General features: G+C 40.1%; 1 protein-coding gene and 1 pseudogene across 1 annotated transcript in view; one reads left to right on the forward strand and one right to left on the reverse strand.

Annotated features, from left to right (window-relative positions):
• The window catches only part of Fyb1 (FYN binding protein 1), a 173385-nt gene that overhangs the window by 103355 nt on the left and 48682 nt on the right, over nucleotides 1-21348 (reverse strand). The window lies entirely within an intron of this gene.
• LOC110350078 (oxysterol-binding protein-related protein 9 pseudogene) lies at nucleotides 15943-17388 on the forward strand (annotated as a pseudogene).

Consider the following 21348-nt stretch of genomic DNA (forward strand, 5'->3'; position numbering starts at 1 on the left):
AAACTTGCATTTTATAACTATTGGATTTCTGCTTTCTAGCTTGCCTTCCTGTACCACTTTTCTAGCCCCCATGATTTCCTCAAATCCTCAAGCAATCCCTGAAGGTGACTGGCAGCAAGACAGCAGAACTACAGAGATTTTGAGTGTTGGGGAGGAAGTAGGAGAGGAAGGGTCCTTTCCTCAACCTCTAGGGATGTCATGGCTACAGAGGACCCTGAACCTTTGCATGAAAAGCATAAACAAATACCAGATACTGGGGTGAGGGTGTAGCTCAGTGGTAGAGTGCTTCCTTAGCAAGCACAAGGCCCTGGTTCCAAGCACCAGCATCAAATGAACAAACAAACACCCACTATAAAAGTTTGCTCCCCACCTAGAAGGAAGGCTATCTTTGAGGTAGATTCTAGACTTCTTCTACATTTTATAATTTACACTCTAGATCTACAATGCATCCTAAATTTATGACACAAGACTGTAAGCAGAGTGATTATGAGCATAGAGTTGGAAGCCAGGTAACTTGGGTTTGAATTTTATTAGCTTTTTAAACTTGGACAAGAAGCATAAATTAGTTTGCTTCCCTCCATATTGATGATAATAGTTCCTATAGAACTTAGGAAAGTTAAACAATTTCATATGGATAAAGTGCTTCAAAGAGTATTGGCACATAGAAAGATTTCCTAGCTTCACAGAACAAACGAAATCTTGAAAAATCATCTAGTTTCCCTCTCTCACTGAATTGATGAGGAAATGAAATCCTACTATGTTACAGCAACTTCATATTTTGGATCTCATTGTGGGGAAAAACCCATGAAATACCCTAGCCCTGTTTTTAGTTTAGAAAAAAATGGTAGGTTTTGGTTTGGAATTGGAACTTTTGTCTGTCTGTCTGTCTGTCTCTCTGTCTCTGCCTCTGTCTCTGTCTCTGTCTCTCTCCTGAACTTTTGTCTCTTGACTATCAAGAGATCTAAGAGGCTCTGTGTCTAGGTTAAAAATACAGGCTCTGAAGTTTCCAGCTTAGGTTCAGACCTAGTAAGTGTGCCACTTACTAGCCACATGATTTAACAATTACTTCACTTCTCCAAGGTTCAGTTTTCTCCATCTCTAAGATGAGAATGATAACCCTATGTGGCACTGGGTTTTTGTTTGTTTGATAAGAATTAAATGAGTGAATGCATGTCAAGTCCTGAGGTCAAGAATTGCATGTAACATATGTCCAGTTATTGTCTGCCATCGTTTCTTCTCATTCACTAGTCACATAACATCATTTTCTCCATGTCACCAAATTTTGAAGTTACAAAAACCACCATTATGTCTTACTTTTAAACCAAAGTAGCTGGAAATATGCATAGTCCTGAGTAACATAACACAGTTGCTATGTCTGAGTTTGGTTTGCTCATACTCTAAAACTTTTCACTGGATGTTGAGAGGGAAAGAATGAGCAACGTGTTCCTCAGTAGGATCCCTTGAAAAAACAGTAAAGTGTACCTGACCTTACTAATGTGGCTGGCAGGTCAGCAGCCTCACTCCAGAACTGTTTAATCAAAAACAGTGATTTCTTAGCCAGCTTTAGAGGTTGCCTGATCATCACCATTGTAAAGAAGTTTATTAGAAAAGGTTTTCAACACCCAGGTTCACCCTTACCAAAAATAGCTAGATTTTTTTCCTTAATGATAATGATAGAAGAAAAAGGATTAAAAATTAACATTGTTTTGCATTCTGATATCATTATGCATTGCATATCTATTCCATTCCAAAGACTTTTCAAAACTTTTCTTTAAAGAAAAAAAAAAAACAGGTAGGAGAAATTTTTCGTTCTAGACAGAGTGAAAAATATGCCTTCTACAACCCCTGAACCTAGACCTCCAGTACTGGGGTGATCATATATCCTGATTTACTAGTATAATACAAGTTTGTGCTCATTGTTTTGGAATGATAGTAATGTTCCCTTTTACTCTCAGCACTGACCTGTTTTAAACAATAAGTGGCATGGTGACTGACACTCCTCTGTCCCCTCTCAAAAACAGCTACTTTTACCAATTTCTTATGTATATGGATGAATAATGCAAATATATATATGTATATATGTGTATACATATAAATATACTCACATATATACATCCTTCCTATTCACATTTTTACACAAACAGAAACCCCTGCTCTGTATCTTGTTTTTTTCCAGGGCCGACATGCGATTGATATGCAGTTGATATACATCAGTAGAGCTGGATGGATGATTGGCAACCATTCTGATTGTTTCATAGCTGTGCCACAAATCGCTAAATATTTTAAATGTTAACTCAGCTTTTTTCCCTTGCCACCTGTTTCATATTGGTGCATATTAGCTGCAGAATCTTGTTAAACTCTTAGTGATGTAAAAATTGAGCTTCTACTTATTTTCAGGAAGTATTTCACAATCTAGAAGACCTCAGAGATTACAATATTTTAGGCAAAACAAATATTTCATTTCCAATTACTTGAAATTTCCTCTTTGTAGTTATTTGAAGCAATTTGTTATTATTTGTACTTGTTGCATGCCTATAAACTCTTAGCCCAGATTACCCATGTAGATTACTCTGTAATTATACAGATACAACTGTAGAAAGTCCTTTCAGAGAAATTAATTTCTTTTAGTCCCTGTGTATCTTTCCCTTGTTCAGATTTGCTTATCTGCACTAGTTTAAGCTTGTATGTTTGCTACAGCCCCTGGAAAGATGGCTGTTAACAAAATTCATTTTGTCGCATCTTCTGGATTTCTAGTTCACATTCCCCGATTCTGAAAATCTTTTTTTGATTTTAGCAATCTACTCAAAAGCAACTAACCAAGTACATATTTAAACAAAAGCTGACGTGCTGTGAAGGACAGACATCAAGACACTGTATTTATCCAGAAAATGTTTCCTTTCATTGTCATCTACATACTTTCATATAGGAAATTAAAAATATGCTGTTTTTAGGAACAGGGTTTCACTTTGTTTGGATTTATTGTGATGATATTTACACCTTGAAATATGTCTTGAATATTAAGATAGTCTAGTGGTTCCCATCTGGGCTGTTGTCTTCCCCTCAGGACATACATGATAAGGTCTAGGGGCACTTTTTTAAAAAAATCATTGCTTATTGGTACACTTTTGGTATACAATATGATGCCATTCGTCATTCAGAATCTGTACCTTTACATGATGTGTCTTGGTTTTTATTTTTTCTCCATTCCTCTGCCCTCTCTTCAACCCCTCCACCCCTCCCTATTTACAAAGACTTTGTTTCTGTTTATTCCTTTTCTCATATTTGTTCCTTTCCCTTCTTTCCTTTCCCCTACCCCTCTCACTTCCCCTTCCCCTTTGCCCCTTTTCTTCCTATTTCACATTTTCTATTATACATCTTGATCCTTATTTACACTTTCAGTTTCTCACATCAGAGATGCTATTTGGTATTTACACATGTGTGTCCTATTTATTTCACTAAAGAGTATCACCTCAATGTGCATCCATTTAGCTATAAATGTCTCTAGTTTTTCATTCTTTATGGCTGAGTAGTACTCCATTTTATAAAAAAAATGCATCTACTTTCTCCAGTCTCCAGTTGATGGGCAATTGGACTCTTTCCAAGCTTTAGCTATTACAAACTGTGCTGCTATGAACATGGGTGCACATATATCACTGTGGTTTGATTCTTTTAATTCTTTTGGGAAGATCCCCAGCAGGGGAATAGAGGAGGCACTTTTGATTGACAGGATCAAGTAAGGAGAGAAAGGGGAGGACTGGCCTGCAGTGGTAGAGCTGAGCCCAGCACCCTATCCCGCAGTGCACAGAGCAGACCCCCACAGGAAAGCATCCACTGTGCTAGGCTGGGAATCCTGAGATAGTTTATTGATCATGAGTTACTGAAAACATCTAAGCATAAAATCTACTTATAACTTTTTAAACAACAAAACATACCCTCAACCCTACAGGTAAGTATATAGAGACTAAATGATATAAAAGTGCTGTAACTATACAACTAGAGGTAGTTTATTAAGTTATATGCCTTTGAAAGTTTTGTGCTTAGGATGTGTTTTAAAGAAGAAAAGAAATAAAAGACTCATGAAGCTTGGGTAAATAATGAACTTAAAATATCTTAGAAGCCATATTTTACATTCTTGGGAAGTGTTTGTGTCATTCTGCAATTAGAGCAAGAGGAGAAAACTCACTCCTGTGGCTGCAGATATTCTTCCCTTATAGCACCCAGGAAGGGAGAGAAGATTTCTCCACTTTACCGCATGTAATACTTTTATTTTTTTAATTTATTTTTTATTTTTGGTGCTGGGGATCGAACTCGGGTCCTTGCGCTTGTGCAGCAAGTGGCAGAACCACTGAGCTAAATCCCCAGCCCCTGCATGTAATACTTTTAAGCATGAAGGATAGTAAAAGAGTAACAATAGTTTACTCAAATTGTTTCTCTGAAAAGTATTAACAAATTTTTAGCACTTGTGGGTTTTTTATTGTTATGTTGAAATAGTTAATTACCCATGACTTACTTGGTCTGAATTGCTGGTTTTTTCATTGTACACCATTAATTCTTGCCCCTGGATTGTTGTCCACACTAGAATCCCAGATTCAGTATCATCGGAGGACACATGAGCCTGTCCATGGTTTCAGAGGAAGTATGTGGAAAGGAGAAGGCAGGTGAGGGTGGCATTCTGCATAGGAGAGGCCCAACTTCTATCGGGGAGATGATCAGCACCTACTCTGCCAAGGGCTGACCAGAAAGCATAACAAAAAGACTGAAAGAGCCGGACCCAACGGCACATGTCTGTCATTTCAGCTACTAGGGAGGTAGAGTCAGAAAGATCATAAGTTTGAGGCTAAACCTGGGCAACATAGTCAGAGTTTACAACAAACAAACAAACTGAGAAGAAAGTTCTTCCCTGGGCTGGAGAAACTTTGCATCTTTGAAGCAGGCACCAACCAATGTGTCATAGATTTAAGCAGTTGAGATTTTCAAAGAGCAGTAGTATTCAGCCTTATTGCTTCATGTTGCCTAGATCAGTGACGGTGAACCTTTTAGAGTTTTCAATGATACAAACGGCCCACTGTGCCACACATGCAACAGGTTCGTCTCCACTGGCCTAGATGAAAGAAAACAACAGATATGTTCTCCACAACCAACCCCTCTACCCCTTCTCAACACACATGATGTATGAGAATATGTGCATTTGTGCATGCACAGGCACACACAGGTGCACACACACGCAAACACACACACACATATGCCTACAGTAGAAAAGCCTAAAATAAACTTAAAACTCGTTATTGTCAGAAATTACATAATAAAACTCTTCTAATTGCTTTTACTTGTGAAGTTTAGGTTAATGCAAGCTAGCTGAAAATACAGTACTCTTCTCAAATATGGTAGATAGTAAGTTGCACTTGACACAAAAACTTCGGTGAACTTTTCTATCCCCCTTAACATTGTCTAAATATTTACTTATTTAATAAATTATAAGTTACGTATTTATTGTGTGCATTCTTTACATAGAATGCAAAACAGGAATTTGATTTGATTTTCTTTCCTCAGCAGTAGCACCCTGCCCACAAACAAACACTCCCTTAAGGCCTGGCACACCTCTCCCCATATATGTGTTAAACACTGGCTGATGAGCTGAGTGTGCTTGGGTTTCACCGTGATCAATCATACAGATGCTAGTTGGGAAATGATTTCTGCAGCTTCTTTGTTGGCCTCTAGTCATGAGCCCATGCTGAGATGGCTCACAGGATCTCTACTTCACTGTTGATGAGCTGTAATTGGTTCCAGTCGGCTGAGCCTCTGAGGCTGGAGAGAGCGGCAGGCCCATTTCAACAGGATGTGGGAACTTGTCTCTCACCGCAAATCGAGTTCTTGGGGCAGGAGTAGGCTGCACAGTGCTGGGCAAGGAGTTGGTGGCGGAAGCAGCACTGCCAGCCCTGAGTGTAACAACTGTCTGTGACTTGCGAAGGTGGAGATGCAACTGCAGCAACTCCAGCGGCCAGCAGTGTTCTGTCTCCACAGCTGGCATCATGAGGTGTGATGCAGTCACAAGAAAGCATCTGGTGCAGATGAGGTCTCAGGTGCTGCGTGTGCCTGGCCATCTAGTGTCGGGAGGCTGGCCTGAGTGCCTCCACATAAAACCTCTGTGTGTGTCAGTGTGCCTCACAGTGTGGGATGCTCTGATGTTCTCGCAGGCACTTGCTACTCTGAGTCTTTTCCTTGTTGCTACTCTGTTCTAGGAGTGAATGGAAGTAGAGGAAGCAAGAGAGTTTAGCAAGTCACGGAAGCTTAGGTGGTGAAAGCCCACCTCCTAAATGCTGATGCCTTGTGTTCTCAAGGTGTATTGGCCAGTTGAACTTCCGTATCTTTGAAGATCAGGAGCTTGAAAGTCACCACCATTCTACAAAACAGAATCCTCATGTGTTCTCTTATGTTATCCTACCAAATAGCTCCTATGCAAATACAGTTCTGACTTTGGCGTGACCTCCAATGGCTTACACAAAAATAAACAACTTTTCTTGTATTTCTGCAGTCCGCTCCACTATAAGTTTTTGACTTCTTGATGTGAATGGAATGGTGATAGGATTCAGAGAATATAGAGTGAGATATAAATGGTATAGAGAAACAAACGATGTTAAAACTATTGTTTTCTGTACATATATCTATCTATCTATCTATCTATCTATCTATCTATCTATATATAGCTTGCATTTTCTAGGATTACTTAAGTTCCATTAATTAGAAGGTGGTCTTTGAAGAATTTATATTTTGATAAATGAACTTGTACATAATTTAAAAAAGTTTTCATGGGTATTTAATTGATGGCTGATTTGGTTCTGAGGATACAGTATATATTTCCTCCATTTTTTTTCCTGCACCTGCAAGTGTCTGAATGCAGAGAACTTAATTTCAGTTACTATTTGTTGTGGCTGTTCTGTTTTCTTGTATATACATATCTATATATGCTGTATAAACTAGCAAAATAAAATCCATTTTATAGAAAAATTCTTGATGACTGAGAAAGATACAGTTTGACATGTACAAAATAAAATATGAATGTTATACTTCTTTTGCTTCACCTCGGCCTGCAGATCACTCTTACACACCCAGACTCACACAGACATGTGTCCCTGGGCACTGGATTGCTTTTCTTCATCTGACGAGAAGGCAGAAACTGAAAGCGATGGTGTGGGGTGGGGGTGGAGGTATGAGGGCTTCTGTGGGGTTTTGTAGGCACGCACTTCCCAGCATGGGAACAGATCTCTGTGAAGAGAACTTTCTAGAAGAGGAAGCTAACAAGCTAACCAAAGACAGGTGGCAGCTGCTAGTTAGTTAGTGATCCAGAGTTTGATTTGAGGAAAGTAAAAACTAGATATTAAATGGATAGTATGGAAGAGTCCAGAGACAGAAATAGATACAATTTTGAAATTTCACTCCACAGAATATGATAGTGGGGCCATCCTCTAGCCTCATTCTTACTCTGTCTCTTCTCCTTTTGAACTCTCAGAAAATGCATGCAGTGTATACTAATCAGGATTAAATAAAATAATAATCTCACATCTCTTAACTCACTTTTTCTCTGTCTCATAACTACACAGTAACAACACTGCCAGGAGACAAGCAACTCCTCTCACCTTTGTCATGGGACTTTTCACTGTGGTTGGACCTTTTCTTGTTAGGACTGTGATGTTCTTAATTTTAAGCTTTTCATTGTGTACATCCTGCTGTTAGCACCTAGCCACCCTCTTTTCCAAGGCTTCCTCACCTTTCTAAAATGTTTCATGGCTTCAGCTGATCTGTGCTCTTACTTATCCATTCATTCATCTACAGTACTCAGTGAGAGTTTTGGATACCTTTTGTTTATGTTTTAAATCACATACATGGCACTTTAGAACTACTTGGTTTAATATCTTCATTTTATCACAGTCACTTATTCTGGGGTACAAATTATCTTAATAATTTTTTCTCACAAAATGTTGTATACACTCACATAGTAAGATAAAAATCTGGAGTTTAGTATCTTACCCAACGACATTTCAGTAAAATTTCACATACAATATCTCATTTGGTCCTCCCAATGTCTGGTTCATTCTTACTGTTATGAAAGAATATAATGAGTCATATAAACTCTATCAAATAGTAGAAATGAGAACCAAATCCAGAGTCTGATTCTAAATTTTGTGTTCATAGGAATTGTGACTTTATTTCTTGTTGTTATTATTTTGAATTTAAAATCTCAGCTAAGACACAAAACTTTTAGGTTTTCATTCTGACTCAAAAAGTTTTCCACCCAACACTAGTAATTGACCTTCTTTTCCAGAGGTCCTGACCATAGGAAGGGAATGTGATCATTTTTGTCCTACTTATGGTTGGAACCATGACAGATCTGAGATGAACAAGGAGGATGTAGGGCTTTAGGCCAAAACTTCTGAACTGACTTGCAATGTTACGGCAATTTGGAAAGAGGAAACAACTAAGACCAACAATTTTGCCTGCTTTTTAAAATGATTGTTCTGTGTGTGTCCATGTCAAGGAGAGTGTCTAGGTAGGTGACAACATTAGGTCTCTTTTAGCATAAACTGGCTTCAAAACTCTGCCCATAGAGTCATGGCATGAGCCATCCAACTTGTATTCAAGGCCTTGGGCACTATTCTGATCCATCTATCTGCTGTCTGCATGGGACAGTGTTTGTTGTCCATCTTGCTTTGGCTTCAAACTTATTACCAGGGAGGTTAAAAAGGGATATAAAGAGATGTGACAGGAAAAAGAGATTATGATTTGAGATTTCCCATAGCAAAACTCAGATTGTTGCATTTATATGAAATATTTTTTGTCTGGATAAAAGAACGAAGTGTTGACATCAATGGTTAATTCAAAGAGTAGGAATGAAACATGAAACACACCAAACTCTTTCCTATTTTATGATTTTATAAATACTACAGGTTTTTAGAAAGAATAAAATTATTACCAAAAGAATCATTTATTAATACACTTTCTTTTAATTAAAGTTTAAGCTACATACATTAGGGTGACTGTTATCATAAAAGCAGAAAACAAGTGTTGGCAAGAATTTGGAGAAATTGAACACTTATGTGCTGTTGGTGGAAATATAAAATGATGCAGTTACTTTGGAAAAAATATGGAAGTTCCTCAGAAAATTAAGAAGAATTACCATATGATCCAGCAATTTCACTTCTGGCTACATGCCCAAAAGAAATAATAGTAGGGGGTTGAACATATACTAGTAGCATTATTCATAATAGCCAAAAGATAGAAGCAACCCAAGTTGCTTCATCTGTGGCATAGTTGCCAACTTGTATAGCAATTTGCTCCCAACAAAGAGCTGCAACAAGAACAGATCTGTGAGGATGAGATTGGGGCAGGGGTAAGGGTGACACTGTGTCCCAAGGGACAGACTGAACCTCTGGCTGGGCCACATGCAACACAGCTGAAGAGCTGACTGAGGGGAGGAGAAGAGGTACCAGGCACAGCCCCTATGCCCTCCCGAGGAGGCACAGCTTTCTTCCTGGCTCCTTGTAGAGTAAGTAGACCCTGAGGGTCTAGAAGAGGGGCCAATCCTCACTCCTGAGTTCTGAGGTCCCTGCTGACTGCCGGGGACCAGACCATAGGAGCAAATGTCAAGTTCTTCCTTTTTCCTTCCCGCCACCCTCTGGGGATTGGATTCAGGATTTGTTCCTGGCATCCAAGCCTTTGATAAGAGACATACAAAGGGTTCCACACTACAAAGACGCAGAGGACACCAGACCACCAGACCAAGGTACTGAGTCCTGCTGTTCACGGCCCAGGGGTAGGGGCTTCTGAGCTGTCATCCCACTGCTCCTGGTCCAGAGGATGGGGCTTCCTGGTCACCATCCCTCCTGCTGCTCCCAGCCCAGAGGAAAGGGCATTTGGGCCACCTTTTGTCCCGCTGCTCATGGCCCAGAGGAAGGGGCTTCCAGGCCACCGTCCCTCCCACTGCTCCCGGCCCAGAGGGAGGGGCTTCTGAGCTACCATCCCACTGCTCCTGGTCCAGAGGAAGGGGCTTCCTGGCCACCATCCCTCCGGCTGCTCCCAGCCCACAGGAAAGGGCTTTTGGGTCACCATACTTACCGCTGCTCCTGGCCCCTGTCCCACCTCTCTCAGCTCAGAGGAGGTAATCCGTACAGGCGCTAACAGCCCACTGGCCCAGTTGAAATGAGAAAACACATAAATAAGTCTCAAAACAAGACTTCCAGATCACCTACAGCAACCCCAAAGGGAAATGAGATGGAACACTCTGATACTCAACCACCTGGACCCACTCAACTGGCAACAAAAGGGGATCTGGAAAAAATGAAATCAGAAATAATTTCTCAGATAACAGGAGAAACTGTGCCCCTAGCGCAAGACATGATTAATAAATCTAGAGAAGAGCTCAGGAACATGATGGTACCCCAACATAGGAAACAAATAGAATCCATAAAACAGATGCAAATAGATTTCCAGGACATGAAAAACTCCACTGAAAGTCTACACAGCAGAATGAGCCAATGTGAGGACAGAATTTCAGATATAGAAGATAAGATTGCAATTAATGACCAGGAAAAGAAAAATTGCTTCAAAATTATAAGGGAACATGAAAAATCAATCCAGCAGCTGCTAGATGATGCAAAGAAGGCTAACATAAGACTGATTGGAGTCAATGAAGAAACAGGAGAGAGTGCAGATGACATAATAAAATCTCTTCACAGAAATAATGGCAGAAAACTTCCCAAGCAGTGGGAAAGAGCTTGACATACAGATAAGTGAGGCATATAGGACTCCAAATAGCTTTGATCAAAAAAAAATCTACACATAGGCATATAATTGTTAAGATTCCAGAAACTCAACAGAAGAACAAAGTTCTACAAGCAGTTAGAGAAAAGAAACAAATCACATACAAAGGAAAGCCCGTAAGAATCACAGCAGACGTCTCAACACAAACCATGAAGGCAAGAAGAGCTTGGAGTGACATATTCCAAGCCCTAAAAGAAAACAGCCTCCAACCCAGATTGATGTACCCTGCAAAACTAGCTTTCAAAATGGATGGAGAAATAAGATACTTTCATGACAAAGGGCACCTTAGGAACTTCATGAATACCAAACCAGCACTCCAAAGAATTTTACACAATATCCTAGGAACAGACATTGAGGATCACAACCCCAGGAGGCACAGCAGAATGAACCCATCTGGCATGACAAGAAATTAAATGTAAAGGGGGAGAACCCAACAAAAAGAAAAAGTCATGACAATGATAAGTCAATACGTTTCAGTTAGAACCATCAATGTTAATGGTCTCAATTCACCAATCAAAAGAAATAGACTGGCAGAATGGGTCAAGAAGCAAAATCCAACAATATGTTGCATACAAGAAACACACTTAATTCAAAAGGAAACTCATAGGCTGAAAGTTAAAGGGCGGAAAACAATACTCCATGTGACAGGAACCCGAAAAAAAGCAGGAGTAGCTATCCTCTTTGCAGATCAAGTAGATTTCAAACCAACACTGATTAAGAGAGATGAAGAAGGACACTCCATCCTTGTAAAGGGAAGAATCCAAGAGGAAGAGATGACAATAATAAATATCTATGCACCAAATACTAGTGCACCCAACTATATAAAACAAATACTAATGGACATGAAAAATCATATATGCACTAATACAATTGTAGCGGGGGACCTCAACACCCCACTGTCACAAATACATAGATCAACTAGACTAAAAATAAGTAATGAAATACTAGAACTCAATCGAACTCTTGAACAAATGAACTTAACAGATGTTTACAGAGTCTTCCACCCCACAAAATCAGAATCCACATTCTTCTCAGCTGCACATGGGCCATTCTCCAAAATAGACCACATACTCACATATAGAACAGGTTTAAGTAAGTGCAAAGGAATTGAAGTTATCCCCTGTATATTATCAGACCATAGTGCGATGAAATTGGAGATCCATAGCAAAAGAAACTCGAAAAATTTCATAAACACATGGAAATTGAACAACACACTTCTGAATAACCAAAAGATCACAGAGGAAATTAAAGAAGAAATCAGACAGTTCCTTCAATTAAATGACAATGACAATACAACATATCGGAATCTATGGGACACAATGAAAGCTGTCTTATGAGGGAAATTCATAGCAGTGAATACGCATATTAGGAAAACAGAATGAGCCCAATTAAATAACCTGATGCTGAACCTCAAGCTTCTAGAAAAAGAAGAGCAGGACAACCCCAAAGCTCATACAAGGGAGGAAATTATAAAGATTAGAGGAGAAATCAATGCAATGGAGACTAAGAGAGCGATACAAAAAAATCAATGAAGCCAAGAGTTGGTTCTTCAAAAGAATCAACAAAATTGACAAACCCTTAGCCAACCTTATCAGATAAAAGAAAGAAAAGGCCCAAATCCATGCAATTAGGAAGAAAAAGGGTGAAATTACAGCAGATCCAGCAGAAATCCAGAGGATCATCAATACCTACTTCCAGAACCTATACGCCAATAAGATGGAAAACACAGAAGAAATGGACAGATTCCTAGATACATATGAATTACCAAAGTTGAATGAAGAAGACCTAAAAATTCTAAACAACACAAGATCAACCAATGAAATTGAAAATGTAATTAAAAACTTATCAACTAAGAAAAGCCTGGGCCCTGATGGCTTCACTGCTGAATTCTACATGACATTTAGAGAGGAACTGCTGCCACTACTGTTGAAACTCTTTAATGAAATTGAAAGGGAAGCAATACTCCCAAATTCATTCCTGGAAGCAAGCATCACCTTGATCCCCAAAGCAGAGCAAGACCCAACCGAAAAGGAGAACTATAGGCCAATCTCACTAACGAACATAGATGCAAAAATCCTTAATAAGATAATGGCAAAAAGAATGCAGAAGATCATCAAGAAGATCATACACCCTGATCAAGTGGGATTCATCCCAGGGATGCAGGGATGGTTCAATATATGAAAATCAATCAATGTAAGACACTATATCAATAAAGCCAAGGACAAAAACCATATGATTATCTCCATAGATGCAGAAAAAGCACTTGACAAAATCCAACATGCATTTATGATAAAAACGCTACAAAAAATTGGAATAGATGGTCTCTACCTCAAACTGAGAGAAGCCATCTATGAAAAACCAACAGCCAATATCATACTAAATGGTCAAAAACTGAAATCCTTCACTCTAAAATCAGGAACAAGACAGGGATGTCCTCTGTCACCACTCTTGTTCAATATAGTTCTGGAAACATTAGCCAAAGCAATTAGACAAGAGAAAGAAATAAAAGGAAAAAAGATAGGAAATGAAGAAGTCAAATTGTCATTATTTGAGATGACATGATACTCTATATAGAAGACCCCAAGAACTCCACCAAAAGTCTTGTAGACTTAATAACCAAATTCAGTCAAGTAGCTGGTTACAAGGTCACCACAGAAAAATCAATAGCTTTCCTCTACACAAATGACAGACTCACTGAGAGAGAAATAGGACAAATAATTCCTTTCACAATAGCATCCAAAAAACTGAAATTCCTAGGAATCATCCTAACAAAAGAAATCAAAGACCTCTTCTCTGAAAACTATGGCACTCTGAAAAGGGAGATTGAAGATGATATCAGAAAATGGACAGACATCCCCTGCTCCTGGGTAGGAAGGATTAATATAGTGAAAATGGCCATACTTCGAAAACTGCATGATATAGATTTAATTCAATTCCAATTGAGATCCCAGCAGCATACTTCATGGACCTCGAGAAAACAATCCAAAAATTCATTTGGAGCAAGAAGAGGCCCAGAATAGCAAAAGCAATTCTAGATAACAGAGACATGGCAGGGGGTATCATAATCTCCAACTTGTTACTATACTACAAAGGTACTGTGATAAAAAGAGCATGGTACTGGCAAAGAAACAGACTAAGGACCAGTGCAACAGATTAGAAGATGAAGAAACAATGCCAGATGCACTCAGCCATCTCATCTTCGACAAAGGAGCCAAACACCCTCACTGGAGGAAAGATAGCCTCTTTAATAAATCGTGCTGGAAAAATTGGGCTTCAACTTGCCAAAGATTAAAACTAGACCTATATCTCTCACCATGCACTAAACTAAAATCAAAATGGATTAAAGATCTAAATATTAAAATAGAAACTCTGAACCAGTTGGAACAGAGGTTAGGTAGAACCCTTGAAGACATTGGTGTAGGAAAAGATTTTATGAACAAAACTTCAGTTGCCCATGAACTAGTACAAACAGTCAACACGTGGGATCTCTTCTTATTAAAAGGCTTCTGCACAGCAAGAGAAACCACCAGCAGTGTGAAGAGGCAACCCACAATGTGGGAAAAAAATCTTCCCCTGCTCTTCCTCAGACAAAGGTCTACTATCTCGAATTTATAAAGAACTTAGAAAGATCAGACCTCCCAAATTTAAAGACCCAATCCAAAAATGGGCATCTGAAATGGACAGACATTTCTCAGATAAAGAAGTAGAAATAGCAAATAAATACATGAAAAAATGTTCAACATCACTGCTCATTCGAGAGATACAAATGAAAACAATGCTGAGATTCCATTTCACTCCAGAAAGAATGGCTGCTATCATGCAATCAACCAATAACAAATGCTGGCGGGGCTGTGGGAAAAGAAGAACCCTGCTCCACTGCTGGTGGGAGTGTAGATTGGTGCAAGAACTGTGGAAATCAGTATGGAGATACCTCAAAGAACTAGGACTGGAAGTCCCATTTGACCCTGCTATTCCCCTGCTGGGGATCTTCCCCAAAGAATTAAAAGAATCATACCACAGTGATATATGTGCACCCCTGTTCAAAGTAGCACAGTTTGTAATAGCTAAAACTTGGAAACAGCCCAAATGCCCATCAACTGGAGACTGGATAAAGAAAATGTGTTTTTTAATAAAATGGAGTACTACTCAGCCATCAAAAATGAGAAATTAGAGACATTTATAGCTAAGTGGATGCACATTGAGGCAATACTCTTAAGTGAAATAAATAGGACACGCATGTGTAAATACCGAATAGTTTCTCTGGTGTGAGAAACTGAAAGTGTAAATAAGGACTAAATGTTTAATAGGTAATGTGAAATAGGAAGAAAAGGGGCAAAGGGGAAGGAAGTGGGAGGGCTAGAGGAAAGGATAGAAGGGAATGGGATTAATATGAGAAAATGGAAAAATAAGAACAAAATCTTTGTAAATAGGGAGGACTGGAGGGGTTGAAGGGAGGGCTGGGCAAGGGTGAAAAATAAGAACCAAGAGAGACTATGTAAAGATGCAAATTTCCAATGATGAATGTCATTATATTGTATACCTAAAATGTACCAATGATTAGAATGAATAATCGATAATGTAAAATAGGAAGAAAAGGTCCAAAGGGGTAGGGGTAGTGGGAGGGGCAGGGGAAAGGAAAGAAGGGAAAGGAAAAATGATGAGAAATGGAAAAAATGGAAATAAAGTCTTTGTAAATAGGGAAGGGTGGAGGGCGTGAAGGGAGGGCTAGGAATGGGGAAAAAATAAGAACCAAGATGCATTATGTAAAGGTACAATTCCCAATGAGAAATGTAATTGTGTTGTATACCTACAATGTACCAATAAAAGAATTTAATACAAAAAAAAGAAACATACAAAGGTTCATAATTACTTAAAATGTTGATAGTCAATTAAAACGTTTTTGATGGCAAGATTCAAAACTGTAAAGATGCTTAACAGAGAAAGAAAATTGAAACTCTCAACACAACAACAAATAGCCTGGTAGAATCAATTAAATACTGCATTGCACTGCTGCAGATTGCAAATGATCAGAGTAATCTGGAGAAGCATGTGGATGGAATCATGAATACTGTTAATCTTTGAGATGCAATTTATCAACCTAGTCTCTTAGAACCTTTGCCCAGCAAGATGCCTTCCCAGGCTGCCTTACCCCCAACGCCTGCTGAGTTATATAAATCAGAAGAGTGTGCATCTTCCCTACCCTTTGGACCTGCACTAGCAACCTTGGGGCATCAAGCTCCAACACCAAATAATGCAGGCAGTGGGCACTGCCAGGTAGTAACAGTCATGTTCCCAATCCATGTCACCTGTTTCCAGATGCAATCCCAGAGTTCTTACACTCTACTGGTGAAGATGATTCTATGGTGCTGATGAATCCAATGTACTTAGTAAGTTCTGGATCTGTCTCAGCCTTAATACATGGCAGCTTGGGAAGTTGGCTTAAGTGCCCAGACATCACAGAGACACGGAACTCTTCCACAACCAACCAAACCAGTGATGCTGACCTTTTCAATTTGTGAGACAATAGAGAAAATGGCAGGAAGGCAGGATCAAGGAGCAGCACAGGGCGTTAAGCATCTCTTGGAGTGTTACCATTCACCTCTTGTCACAGGTTAGGCTCGGAATGGATCTTACTAAGGTAGCTCTTCCAAAGTATATTCTTGGAAGGTCTTGTTTAGAAATGTATGCAGACTTCTTTTGCATCTCCAGACCTATCTCGAGCCATAGTGACCTGAAGAATCCCTGGGATAGAATGGTTCAGGCTGGGAAATGGTACCTTTCAACCATTCAGCTCAGCTCCCTGGGTTTCCCAAAACAGTGAAACATTCATTGTTGATTTGGTTTCTCATCATCCACCCATCGCAGCCTTTATGGGCTGAGTGCTTTGAAAAGAAGATTCAATTCACTGTTCATATGTGGACTACCCCAAATTGCTTAGGATGTCTGGAATAGACGACATAGGGTAGGGCTGTGTCCCATGTGTAGACCATGATGCACACCATAGTCTCACATTCCCCAGTGGGTATGGAAGGTCTATCCTCACAGTGTCCTGGGTAGAATTAGGAGGAGATGCAATGTTAGTTGTTTCCAAAAGGATGACAGTGCATATATTGTCTTCCACACTAAAAGGTTTTATCGGTGTAAGATGTACAAAATTACCACTAAGATTTTTTTCTCTAATGAGAAGAAGTCTTTTTGTTCTATGGAGTAGTGTAATATATATAAAATATGCAACAGGGGAAACATAGTCTTTGTAGATACCGAGAAGTTGCATATCAAGAAGAAAGTGAGGAAGTTGGGACATCAAAAGGAGTAGAATCTTGCTACGTTTGAAAAAAAATTTCACTTTCAATATAAAAATCAGAGAAATTGATGCAGCAACTGAAGTGAAGCATAAAGTTGAATGAAGAAAGGCAAAGCACAGAGACGCCTGAGAAAGGAAGAAAAGGGAAATTAAATAGGAGACAGCAGTTCCCTGAGGATGGAGAATCCAAGGTTCACGATGAACCATTACTGAAACAACTTGGTGCTGTGCCGCAAAGCATCAGATTGGGAAACACAAACCCTAATTAACCAAAAAGTAATCGTCTTTCAAAAAAAAAATCTTCATTCTTATTGGAGCACTTCCTATCTCAAGAATACTGAGCTTCCTGATCGAGATAAGCAGGCAGAAGCTTCCCTCTGTTCTCCAATGGACGTTTTATGCTTTTGACTTCAGTCCTGAGGAAAAAACTTTAGGTTTTGAAACAACATGACTGTTCCAGCCAGGGTAATAGCATATGCCTGTAATCTCTGTGAGGCTGAGGCAGGAGGATCATGAGTTTGAGCCCATTGTGGCAATTTAGTGACTTAATGAGACCCCATCTTGAAATAAAAAAATAACAAAAAGGGCTGGGGCTATAACTCAGGGCAAAGGCCCTGAGTTCAATCCCCAGAACCACAAGAAAAATAAAAACAAAGCAAAAGGAACACATTTGTCTCTTTCCCAAACTCAGTCCTTTGAAAAGCATTTCTATACTCAAGTCTCACACTTTGGCACTCTAATTCTGCAGTGAAGACATGAGATGTAAGGTCTGTTTCCTAGTTCATATAATCTTAGGGGTCTCTTTCTCACACACCCCTACATGATGGCAGATTTTCCATAAATACTCCATCTACTGTAAATATTGTTTCTCAGAGTTGTTTCAGAAAATGAGGGCAACGTATTAATATCACGTGTTAGAAAATTTCATTGTTTCACCTAAAATAACTTTTATTTTGGAAGTGAACTATTAAATTGTATCTAAATCTGGGGAAAAAAGAATCAATGGCCTTGTGGCTTGCTTTCTGGGCCAGAGGCCGTTCTGGGAGCTTTTTAGGCACCATCTCTTAACAAACCCACAACGAAATGACTGGAAGCTCTATTTTACAGACTCGGAAACTGAGCCATGGAGCAGTGCGTTCATTACTCACAGGCCATAGCTCGTGCATGGCAGAGGCCACTATTCACGTTCAGATCTTGGTTCTGAAGCCAGCCCTAGCCACAAACCTAACAGCTGTAGCAGAAACCTGCCAGCGAGCCAAGGTTCACTCCATATTCTTGTTCTCACAAACGTCCCTCAGAAGATACCCCTGGGAACACCTCATCCAGATGCAAGAACTCTTCCACATTCCCTGACTACCCTCTCCTTTTAGCATGTGATGAAAGTGGTAGAAAATGGGGCTTTAAGCACCTGGAAGCTGATAAAAGCTTCCAACACAGCACCTGCGCTTAGCGTTTGGACCACTAGATGTCAGTGTGGGTGCTCTGGTAGTCAGCCTTCACTTTCAAGACTGGGTCCTGGGACAGGGTCTCTGGATTGCAGTGGAAGCTGGGGAGAATTTGGAGCCCATTGGTAGATACACGGACAAAAATGACAAGCAGCCAAAGTAGAATCCTTTCCAACCTTTCCTCTTTGAAATGGAAGACCAGCTTTCCCAGGGTATCCCTAGAACACACCACAGTTGTTTGGATATTCAAGATGTCCTTTAGCGGCACATTTTTAAAGATGTGGTTTCATAAGAAAGAACCTCATCCTTCCGCCTTTCACCTTTCAGTTGTCTCTCATTTTGTGGGGCCTTAGATGGCTTCAAGTTTGCATCTTGCCTTGCTTATGCACACATTCTGGTCTACATTAAACCTCCCTGGCAGTTTCATAGCGGCCACAGAAAAGCACTGCCATGGCTTTGAACCTGGGATGATAAACTCATCTACTTTTCCACACAAAACAGTCCATTTCTGATGCCCAAATAGTTCAAAAAACAAATATTAACAACATAGGATCACCTTTTAGTGCACAATAACTACAGAATTTTATCCTTACAACACTCCTATGAAGTCCACATTATTATTACACCCATTTTAGAAATGAGAAATCTGAGACTGAGAGAAGTCATATAGCTCTCGCATAGTTACACAGTGAATAGGAGACAGAGGGAGAGGCTCATTCTTTTTCACCTTACATTATTTCACTATACATCTCGTTAAAAGTGAAAAACAAGTCATAAAATTTCAGAAGAAGCAGCAATGCAAACAAGAGGGCCCAAGGCTCCAAGCAAAGCCTGGAGTTACTGGTCTTTCTGAAAGGCTTCCTTGCTGATTTGCAGTCATTTGTGCTTTCTGCAGTTTGCCAGGATTCCCTCTGAGAAGGCCAGGTTGGCTGTAGTGTGACCCTTTTCCTTTGTCTTAGTAGAAATCTCACACAAATCACCACCCCCTGCCAGATCTTAAGGTTTAGGGGAAATTGAAAGTAGTTCTTCCTCATCAAAGGAGGAACACACACTTGTTAAGAGCCAGGATGAAAGAGATCATCTGTGCTCAGCCCTGAGAGCAATAGGCCCTCATCTCTTGTTTTGTTGCAAGACATCGTTTAATACCAGTGGTGCAGGAGAGGCCCATTCAGTTATGAAAGAGCAAGCGGCAGACACATCTCGAGCACATTTTAGTCTGTTTAGCATCCTTCTGTCTACAATAAATCTGAGGTTTGGGATCTGAGGTCCATTTGTTCTGCTATTTTACAACAGAACACGCCTTTCCTTTGGTTATTCAGTCTGCAGTCTACGCTGCCAGATGTTGGAGGTGGCATCTTTTCCTGCTGTAAAAATTATTTGAAAGAGGAAACGTTGGCATAATGGTTACCTGACTTCTGCAGAAGAAGGTGGGAGGGTGGTCTCATTTAGTGGGTGTTCTTGGGCCCAGAGCCTGAGAACCCAGCATTTTTGGCTGCAGCATCTGCCTTGAGTGCAGAATCCAAGAATGATGGCACTTTCTGATGCTTGGCAGGGCTCTGCCCCAGGCAGTGGTTGAGTGATCCACTCCTCCCTCCCCCACCAGGATGACTTAAACAAGAAAAGCTCTGTTATGGCCTCAGGATATTGAGTAAGAAGGAAGAGAAAGAAGGGAACTAAAATGTGTCCATTCAGCCTGCACACTTCTGCTGACATTCCCACCAAGCATGTGATATTCAAAAGGGCAAAACAAAGTTCTTCTTCCAGCCACCACAGTGCTCCAGGAGAGGAGCCCGTAAGGCCTGTGGTCTGGGATCTGCTGCACCCTCAGTGGAGGTCAAGGAGAGGTCCTCTGCATGACAAGAGCACTCTCTCACATGCAGCATATTTGGGCCCTAATGTAACTTTGGTCTGGAGGTAAAGCAGGCACTTGACTATCTTAACAGAAGGGGGTGCACGCAGAGGAGGGATTCAGTGTGGGTGCTCCCCATTAGATCTTTCTTCAAACTCTAGGAAAATGGAGCATTTAGAGGACAATCCAGTCTAAGAGACTACCACTAGGACTAAATGGAATTTTACTAAATTGTAGTTAATCAAATTTCCCTCTTCTACTTCCTTCTTCTCATTCATGCATGCATACATGCAAGTGTTTATTCATCATAAACATCAACCACCTGCTATATGGATCGAACATTGTACTAAAACTAGAAAGGTGAACAAGACAAGGCCTTCTTTTAGTGGCTTATGATCTTGTAAAAGTTATAAAGTCCCACTGCCTTCCTAGGATGAGTTTTCCCTTCATACAAAGCAGGGATTTGTCAACTGATATGGTTTGTATGGAGAAGGCCCTCTGAAGGCCTCATGCACTCATTCATAGGTGGGACTTTCAGAAGGTGATGAATCATGGAGGCCATTTAGCTGACTTGCTGTTAGAGCTGGGATCTGGTGGAAAAAGGCAGGTCACTGGAGTGTGACCTGAAGTGTACATCCCCCTCCTTGGCTCCTCCCTACTCTCTCTGCTTCCAGGCCACCACGATTTGAGCACCTTTCCTCTGCCTGGCCCCTCCCACCGTGCCTTTCTGCCTTGGAGCCAGCCAACCATGGACTGAAAATATGGCCCCAAATAACCTTTTTCTCCTTTATGTTGTGAGTGTTGGGTATTTTGTCCTAGTGACAAAAATATTGACTAAGACACCAATGTTGGCCTACATGCCAAATCTGGTATTTGTCCTGTTTTGTATAGTTTTCAAAATAAGAATTTTTTTAATACTTTTAAAAAGCTATAGA

Source organism: Heterocephalus glaber, unplaced genomic scaffold (genome assembly GCF_053883595.1).
Source record: "Heterocephalus glaber isolate CG9 unplaced genomic scaffold, H.glaber_assembly_v1.0 deba00001538, whole genome shotgun sequence".
Taxonomy (NCBI): Eukaryota; Metazoa; Chordata; class Mammalia; order Rodentia; family Bathyergidae; genus Heterocephalus; species Heterocephalus glaber.